Source organism: Cetorhinus maximus, chromosome 1, assembly GCF_964194155.1.
Source record: "Cetorhinus maximus chromosome 1, sCetMax3.hap1.1, whole genome shotgun sequence".
Lineage (NCBI taxonomy): Eukaryota > Metazoa > Chordata > Chondrichthyes > Lamniformes > Cetorhinidae > Cetorhinus > Cetorhinus maximus.
In genome coordinates this window covers 245,913,399-245,923,337 of record NC_135879.1, presented here as the reverse complement: position 1 = coordinate 245,923,337, position 9,939 = coordinate 245,913,399, and the positions used below count along the sequence as shown (strand labels likewise).

The 9,939-nt window shown below is 47.9% G+C and overlaps 1 protein-coding gene across 1 annotated transcript in view; it reads right to left on the bottom strand.

The window, feature by feature from the left end:
- Nucleotides 1–3,423: 3,423 nt before the first annotated feature.
- The window catches only part of LOC144688603 (apolipoprotein L3-like), a 155,018-nt gene continuing 148,502 nt past the window's right edge, over nt 3,424–9,939 (bottom strand). The window contains exon 2 of the mRNA XM_078555375.1: nt 3,424–3,608. The gene's annotated coding sequence lies outside the window, so the exon portion shown is untranslated. The remainder of the gene's footprint in view (nt 3,609–9,939) is intronic.

Below are 9,939 nucleotides of genomic sequence, written 5' to 3'. Positions count from 1 at the left end.
GCCCAGTCTGTCCAACCTTTCCTCATAAGACAACCCACTCATTCCAGGCATCAATCTAGTAAACCTCCTCTAAACCGCCTCCAATGCATTTACATCCTCCCTTAAATAAGGTGACCAAAACTGCACACAGTATTCAAGATGTGGTCTCACGAATGCTCTGTATAACCGAAGCACAACATCCTTACTTTTATTTTCAATTCCTCTCGTAATAAAGGATAACATTCCATTAGCCTTAATTACTTGCTGTACCTGCAAACTAACTTTTTGTGACTCGCACAAGAACACCTAGATCTCTCTGCACCTCAGAATTATGCAGCCGCTCTCCATTTAAGTAATACTCTGCTTTTTTGTTCTTCCTGCCAAAGTGAACAACTTCACATTTTCTCACATTAAACTCCATTTGCCAGATCTTTGCCCACTCACTCAACCTATTTATGTCTGTCTGCAACCTCCTCATGTCCTCTTCACAACATACTTTCCCACCTATCTTTGTGTCATCTCCAAATTTAGCAACATGCCTTCACTCCTCTCATCTAATTCATTGTTGTAAATTGTAAAAAGTTGAGGGCCCAGCATAGACCCCTGTGGGACTCCAGTTGTCACACCCTGCCAATCAGAAAAAGATTCATTTATGCATACTTTCTGTTTTCTGCCAGCCAGTCAATCTTCTATCCATGCTAATATGTTACCCACTACACCAAGCGCTTTTATTTTCCATAATAAGCTTTTATGTGGCACCTTATCAAATGCCTTCTGGAAATCCAAGTACAATACGTCTACAGGGTCCCCTTTATCCACAGCGTATGTTACTCCTTCAAAGAACTCCAATAAACTGGTTAAACATGATTTTCCTTTCACAAAATCATGCTGACTCTTCCCGATTACCTTGAGCTCTTCCCGAGTGCCCTAGTCAGTTAGCAGTGTGATGGAATACTCTCCACTTGCCTGGATGAGTGCAGTTCCGACACCACTCAAGAAGCTTGACACCATCCGGGATAAAGCAGCCCGCTTGGCCAGCAACCCATCCATCACCTTAAACATTCACTCCCTCCATCTGCAAGATGCACTGCAGCTACTCACTAAGCCAGCTCCCACAGCACCTTCCAGAACTGCAATCTCTACTACCTCAAAGGATAAAGGCAGTAAATGCATGGGGATACCACAGCCTGCAAGTTCCCCTCCAAGCCACACACAAGCCTTCACTGTTACTGGGTCAAAATCCTGGAACTCACACCCTGTAAATGAATTTAAAAAATCTTCACTTCTAGACAAAGTGAAGGCGGGAAGTTCATTGACGAAGCAGCTGAAGATGGTTGGGTCTAGGCTCTACCCTAAGGAACTCCTGCAGCGATGCCCCAGGGCTGAGATGACTGACCTCCAGCAACAACGATTTCTTTATGCCATGTATGACTCCAACCGGTGGATTTCCATTCATTTCTCCCCGATTTCCATTGACTTCTGTTTTGCTTGGGGTCCTTGATGCCACTCTTGCTCAAAGACTGCCTTGATGTCAAGGGCAATCACTCTCACCTCACAAATTCAGCTCTTTCTTTTGTCCATATTTGGAGCAAGGTTGCAATGAGGTCAGGAGCCAAGTGGCCCTGGTGGATCCCAAGCAGCACTGAGCAGGTTACCGCTGTGTAAGTGCCATTTGATAACACTGTCGACGACAGCTTCCATCTTGGTGATTGTGAGTAGACTGGCTAGATTGGCTTTGTCATGATTTTTGTGGACAGGATTTACCTGGGCAATTTTCCAAATTGTTGGGTAGATGTCAGTGTTGTAGCTGTACTGGAAAAGCTTGGCGAGGGGTGCAGCTGGTTCTGAAGCACAAGTCTTCAACATTATTAATGGAATGTTGTCAGGGCCCATAGCCTTTGCATTATCCAGTGCCTTCAGGTGTTTCTTGGTATCACATGGAGTGAAGCGAATTGGCTGAAGACTGACATCTGTGATGCTGGGGACCTCCGGAGGAAGCTGACATGGATCATCCACTTGGCACTTCTGGCTGTAGATGGTTGCAAATGCTTCAGCCTTGTTTTTCGCACAGTTTATGCTGGGCTTCCCCCATAATTGAGGATGGGAATATTTGTGCAGCCTCCTCTTGTTTAATTGTCCACCACTATTCATGACTTCACGTGGTAGGGCTGCAGAGCTGTGATATGCAGTAAATGTCTGCAGTTTGAGGAACATTGACTCAGAGTTGATGAGTTAGAGTCGGAGCTACGGCCACTGCAATGGATCAGGGAGATGAAAAGTTACCTTGACACCTTGTTCTAGGAGGCAGTCACACCGCCTTTGGCTAAGTACTTTAAATTTGATTCATGGCGAGGGACAGGAGGGGGTGACTGCGAGTGAGGCAGGGACTGTGCTCCTTAGAGTGGCAATGGAGGAGCTTCAGCCCTTGCAATTGTCCAACAGGTTGGAGGTATTTGCAGCTTGCGTGGATGAGAGCAGGACCTGCAGGGATAATGAGCAAACTGACCATGGAACCATGGTGGAGAGGGCCCTTCAAGGGGGGTGGGGGGGTAGGGGCAGTGGAGTTCAAAGAAATGTAGTTGGAATAGGGGAATAAAATGTATTTAGGGGGATAAATACTGTTCTTCATGGCCAGGAGCATGAGTCTTGAAGGCTGTGTTGCCTGCCTGATGCCAGGATTAAGGACATCTCAAGGTTAGAGTAGGTTGGAAAGTATCCAGTTGTTATCAGACCATGAGACATAGGAGCAGAATTTAGGCCAATTGGCCCATCGAGTCTGCTCCGCCATTCAATCATGGCTGATAAGTTTCTCAACCCCATTCTCCCGCCTTCTCCCCGTAACCTTTGATCCCCTTACCAATCAAGAACCTATCTATCTCGGTCTTAAATACACTCAATGATCTGGCCTCCACAGCTTTCTGTGGCAATGAATTCCATAGATTCACCACTCTCTGGCTAAACAAGTTTTTCCTCACCTCTGTTCTAAAAGGTCTTCCCTTTACTCTGAGGCTGTGCCCTCGGGTCCTAGTCTCTCCTACTAATGGAAACATCTTACCCACGTCCACTCTATCCAGGCCTTTCAGTATTCTGTAAGTTTCATCAGATCCCCCCTCATCCTTCTAAACTCCATCGAGTATAGACCCAGAGTCCTCAAACGTTCCTCATATGTTAAGCCTTTCATTCCTGGGACCGTTCTCGTGAACCTCCTCTGGACCCTCTCCAGGGCCAGCACATCCTTCCTGAGATACAGGGCCCAAAATTGCTCACAATATTCTAAATGTGGTCTGCAGAGCCTTAGAAAGCCTCAGCAGCACATCCCTGCTTTTATATTCTAGTCCTCTCAAAATAAATGCCAACATTGCATTTGCCTTCCTAACTACCGACTCAACCTGCAAGTTAACCTTAAGAGAATCCTGGACTAGGACTCCCAAGTCCCTTTGCACTCCAGATTTCTGAAATCTCTCCCCATTTAGAAAATAGTCTATGCCTCTATTCTTCCTACCAAAGTGCATGACCTCACACTTGCCCACGTTGTATTCCATCTGCCACTTCTTTGCCCATTCTCCTAACCTGTCCAAATCCTTCTGCAGCCTCCCTGCCTCCTCAATACTACCTGTCCCTCCACCTATCTTTGTATCATCTGCAAACTTAGCCAGGATGCCCTCAGTTCCTTCATCTAGATCATTAATGTATAAAGTGAAAAGTTGTGGTTCCAACACTGACCCCTGCGGAACTCCACTAGTCACCGGCCGCCATCCTGAGAAGGACCCCCTTATCCCCACTCTCTGCATCCTGCCAGAAAGCCAATCTTCTACCCATGCTAGTACCTTGCCTCTAACACCATGGGCTCTTATCTTACTGAGCAGCCTCCTGTGCGGCACCTTGTCAAAGGCCTTCTGGAAGTCCAAGTAGATAACATCCATTGGCTCTCCTTTGTCTAACCTACTCATTACCTCCTCAAAGAATTCGAACAGATTTGTCAGGCATGACCTCTCCTTAATGAAACCATGCTGACTTTGCCCGATTTTACCATGCACTTCCAAGTATTCTGAAATCTCATCCTTAATGATGGACTCTAAAATCTTACCAACGACCGAGGTCAGGCTAATCGGCCTGTAATTTCCCGACTTTTGCCTCACTCCCTTCTTAAACAGGGGGGTTACATTAGCCATTTTCCAGTCCTCTGGGACCCTCCCTGACTCCAGTGATTCCTGAAATATCACCACTAACGCCTCCACTATCTCTTCAGCTATCTCCTTCAGAACTCTGGGGTGTAATCCATCTGGTGTAGGTGATTTATCCACCTTCAGACCTTTCAGTTTTCCTAGCACCTTCTCCTTGGTAATGGCCACCATACTCACTTCTGCCCCCCGACTCTCTTGAACTTTGGGGATGTCACTGTGAAGACTGACACAAAGTACCTATTCAGTTCCTCCGCCATTTCTTTGTTCCCCACTACTACTTCTCCAGCGTCATTTTCCAGCGGCCCAATGTCCACTTTTGCCTCTCTCTTACCCTTTATATATCTAAAAAAACTCTTGCAATCTTCTTTTATATTACTGGCTAGTTTACCCTCATATTTAATCTTCTCCCTCCTTATTTCTTTTTTAGTTGTCCTCTGCTGGTCTTTGTAGGCTTCCCAATCCCCTGGTTTCCCACTGCTCTTCGCCGCATTGTATGCTTATGGTGCATGTTGGTACCAATGACATAGCAGAACCTCTTCCTTAGTCCTAGCTAAAGGAGTATGAGCAGCTGTGGGCTAAATTAAAAAGCAGAACCACAAATGTAATAACTTCTCGATTATTATCAAGGGAGGCAGTGTCATAGACACCTTACAGATAATGTTCCAGGATCCACCATCACCATCCCTGGGTATGTCACAGCACGGTGGTAGTGCCACACAACATGATGGAGGGTATCCTCAATGTGAAGGCGGGACTTCATCTCCACAATGACTGTGCGGTGGTCACTCCTACCGATACTGTCATGGACAGATGCATCTGCGGCAGGCAGGTTGGTGAGGATGAGGTCAAGTATGTTTTTCCCTCTTGGTTCTACCCTCACCACCTGCCGCAGACCCAGTCTAGCAGCGATGTCATTTAGGACTCGGCCAGCTCGGTCAGTAGTGATGCTACCGAGTCACCCTTGGTACATTCTGCACCCTTGCCACACTCAAGTGATTCATCCAAGTGGTGTTCAACATGGAGGTGTACTGATTCATGGTTGTGGTTGTTGGAGGTCAGTCACTTCAGCTCCAGGACATCACTGCAGGAGCTCCTCAGGATAGTGTCCCCGACCCAATCATCTTCAGCTGCTTCATCAATGACCTTGCTTCCATCATAAGGTGAGAAGTGGGGATGTTCGTTGATGATTGCACAATGTTCAGCACCATTCACGACTCCTCAGATACTGAAGCAGTCCATGTCCAAATGCAGCAAGACCTGGACAACATTCAGGCTTGGGCTGAAAAGTGGCATGTGACATTTGCGCCACACAAGTGCCAGGCAAAAACCATCTCCAACAAGAGAGAATCTAACCATCGCCCCTTGACATTCAATGACATTACCATCACAGAATTCCCCACTATCAATATCCTGGGGGTTACCATTGACCAGAAACTGAACTAGATTATCCATATAAATACTGTGGCTACAAGAGCAGGTCAGAGGCTAGGAAACCTATGGCGAGTAACTCACCTCCTGACTCCCCAGTGTCTGCCCACCATCTACAAGGCACAAGTTAGGAGTGTGATAGAAGGCTCCCCACTTGCCTGAATGGAGTGCAGCTCCCACAACATTCAAGAAGCTCGACACCACCCAGGACAAAGCAGCCCGCTTGATTGGCACCCCATCCACAAACATTCACTCCCTTTACCACCAAAGCACAGTAGCAGCAGTGTGTACCATCTACAAGATGCACTGCAGGAATTCATCAAAGCTCCTTAGACAGCACCTTCCAAACCCATGACCGCTACCATCTAGAAGGACAAGGGCAAGAGATACATGTGCACGCCACCATTCATAAGTTTCCCCCCAAGTCACTCGCCATCCTGACTTGGAAATATATTGCCGTTCCTTCACTGTTGCTGGAAAAGTCCTGGAACTCCCTCCCTAGCAGCACTGTGGGTGTACCTACACCATATGGACTGCAGCAGTTCAAGGAGGCAACTTACCACCACCTTCTCAAGGGCAATTAAGGATGGGCAATAAATACTGGCCTAGTCAGTGAAGCCCAGATCCCTTGAATGAATAAAAAATACCCTGAACCATGAGCAAATTGGCAACGGGTAAATAAGATCAGAGAGTTAAATGCGCAGCTTGTGAGATATGTCTGGGGAGCTCAGTCCTGTGATTTGCACATCCTGCACTACGTGGGAAATCCTAGACACTCCTGACGGTCTGGATGACCATGTGTGCAGGAGGTGCCTCTGACTGCAGCAACTTGATCTCTGAGTTTTGGAGTTTGAGCAGCAGCTGGGGGCACTATGGTACATTCATGAGGCTGAGAGGTTCGTGGATAGCACGTTTCAGGACATGGTCACCCCGCAGCTTAAGAGGGAATGGGTGACCACCAAGCAGAAGGAGGAGACCAGGCAGGAAGTGAGGGAATCCCCTAAGTGCATCTTGCTCGCAAACCGTTTTTCGGCCTTGGAAAGCGGTGAGAGTGACAGGCCAACCAGAGCCAAGACCGTGGCACTGTGGGTAATCCAGCTGCTCAGCATTGAGGGTGGGGGGGGGGAAGAAGTGTGGAAAAGCAATAATGATAGGGGATTTGTTAGCGAGGGGAGTAGACAGACGCTTCTGCGGCTGTAGTCGTGACTCCAGGGTGGTATGTTGCCTGCCGGGTGCCAGGGTCAAGGATGTCACCAAATGGCCGCAGGGCGTTCTGAAGGGGGAGGGTGAACAGTCAGAGGTTGTGGTTGGGGCCAATGACTAGGAAAAAAGAGAAATGAGGCCCTGCAAGCAGACTTTAGGGAGTTAGGTAGGAAACGGGAAAGCAGGACTTCAAAAGGTAGTAATCTCCGGATTACTCCTGGTGCCATGCAGTAGTGAGTATAGGAACAGAAGAATAGAGCAGTTGAGTGCGTGGCTGGCGAGATGGTGTAGGAGGGAGGGCTTTAGATTCCTGAGGAATTGGGACCATTTCTGGGGGAGGTGGGACCTGTACAAGTTGGGCAGGTTACATCTGAGCAGGAATGGGACCAACATCCTCGCGGGGAGGTTTGCTGATGCTGTTGGGGTGGATTTAAACTAAATTGGCAGGGGGATGGGATCCTGAAAAGTAGTTCAGGGGGAGAGAAGCTGAGATGGAATTAGAAGTTAAAACGCTAGTCAGTGTATCTGGAAGGCAGAGGAAACATAGGTTAAATAAGAAAGAAGTGAGTTTAGCAAGGCTAAATGGAATATATTTTAATGCAAGGAGCCAGGGGAATAAGACAGATGAGCTGAGGTCACAGATAGGCACATGGGAGCATATCACAGCTATGACTTGGCTAAAAGGGCAGGGTTGGTAGCTCAACATTCCTGGTTATAGGGTATTCAGACAAGATAGAGAGGGAGATAGAAGAAGAGAGGGGGGGTCGCAATATTCATCAAGGAGTCAATTCTAGCAGTGAGGAGGGATGATATCTCGGAAGGATCATCAAATGAGGCCATATGGGTAGAAGTAAAAAACACAAAAGAGACAAACACACTGTTGGATGTGTACTATAAACCCCAAACAGTCAGGGAGAGATAGAGGATCAAATATGTCATCAAATTTCAGAGAAGTGTAAGAATAATAAGGCAGTAATAGTCGGGGATTTTAACTACCCAAATATTAACTGGGATAGTTTACTGTGCACGACAGAGAAGGAATAAAATTCTTAAATTGCATCCAAGGGAAGATATTTAGCCAGTACGTAGAAAGCCCAACAAGGCAGTTCTGGACCTAATATTCAGACATGAGCCCGGGCAGGAGGAAGGCGTATCAGCAGGGGAGCATTTTGGAGATAGTGACCATAACTCAGTTAGATTTAGGGTAGTTATGGAAAAAATAAGGTTGGGCCGGGAATAAATGTTCTAAACCGGGGAAAGGCTAATTTTACTAAGCTGAGGTACGATTTGGCGCAAGTGGACCGGGAGCAGCTACTTGCAGATAAAACTGTCTCAGAGCAGTTGGAGACATTCAAGGAGGAAATAGCAAGAGTACAGGGCAAATATGTTCCCGAAAAGACAAAAGGGAAGGGAAGGGAAGGGGAGGGGCAGTGTAGAATCAAATCTGGAGAACCCTGGATGTCAAGGCACATAAAGGTTAGGATTAAGAAAAAAAAGAGAAGCTTGTGGCAGATACCAAGGGCTAAATACGGCAGAATCCCTAGAGGAGTATATAAAGTGCAGAGGGGAACTTAAAAAGGAAATTAGGGAAGCTAAGAGAGTGCATGAGAAAGCATTGGTGTGTAGAATAAAGGAAACCCCAAAGGAGTTTTTTAAATATATAAAGAGCAAGAGAATAACTAGGGAAAGAGTAGGGTCAATTAGGGACGATAGAGGTGATCTGTGTGCAGGCCCGGAAGACGTGGGTACAGTCCTCAATGATTACTTTGCATCAGTCTTCACGACGGAAAAGGACGACGAGAGTATAGACATCAGGGTGGAGGACTGTGAAATATCAGAGGAAATTAACATAGAGAGGGGAAGCACTAGCAGGTTTAGCGGCCTTAAAAGTGGATAAATCCACAGGCCCGGATGAGATGTATCCCAGGCTGTTGAGGGAGGCAAGGGAAGAGATATCAGGGGCCCTGGCAGTAATTTTCAAATCCTCTCTGGCCACAGATGAGGTGCCAGAGGACTGGAGGTCTGCTAACATTGCCCCATTATTAAAAAAGGGAGGAAGGGATAGACCAGGAAACTACAGGCCAGTCAGTCTAATCTCTGTGGTGGGGCAGTTACTGGAAAGAATTCTGAGGGACAGAATATATCTGCACTTGGAGAGACACAGATTAATCAGGATTAATTAGTCAGTATGGATTTGTTAAGATAAGGGCGTGTTTGACAAACTCGGAGTTTACTCCTGCGTATTCGGAGTTTGCCCCTGAATATCTGAAGTTTACCCCTGTCTAATCTAGGTTTACCCCTAACCCAGAGTTTACCCCTGTCTAACCGGAGTATACCCGGAGTTTACCCCCGTCTACCCCGGAGTTTACTCCCGTCTAACCCGCAATTTACCCCCGTCTAACCCGCAGTTTACCCCCGTCTAACCCGCAGTTTACCCCCCGTCTAACCCGCAGTTTACCCCCCATCTAACCCGCAGTTTACGCCCGTCTAACCCGCAGTTTACCCCCGTCTAACCCGCAGTTTACCCCCGTCTAACCCGCAGTTTACCCCCGTCTACCCCGGAGTTTACCACCGTCTACCACGGAGTTTACCCCGTCTACCCCGGAGGTTACCCCCGTCTACCCCGGAGTTTACCCCCGTCTATCCCAGAGTTTACCCCTGTTCAACCCGGAGTTTACCCCGTCTACCCCGGAGTTTACCCCCGTCTACCCCGCAGTTTACCCCCGTCTAACCCGCAGTTTACCCCCGTCTAACCCGGAGTTTACCCCCGTCTAACCCGGAGTTTACCCCCGTCTACCCCGGAGTTTAACACCGTCTACCCCGGAGTTTAACCCAGTCTACCACGGAGCTTAACCCAGTCGAGCCCGGAGTTTAACCCAGTCGACCCCGGAGTTTACCCCCGTCTAACCTGGAGTTTACCCCGGAGTTTACCCCCGTCTAACCTGGAGTTTACCCCCGTCTAACCCACAGTTTACCCCCGTCTAACCCGGAGTTTACCCCCGTCTACCCCGGAGTTTACCCCCGTCTAACCCGGAGTTTACCCCCGTCTAACCTGGAGTTTACCCCCGTCTAACCCGGAGTTTAACACCGTCTACCCCGGAGTTTAACCCAGTCTACCCCGGAGTTTAACCCAGTCGACCCCGGA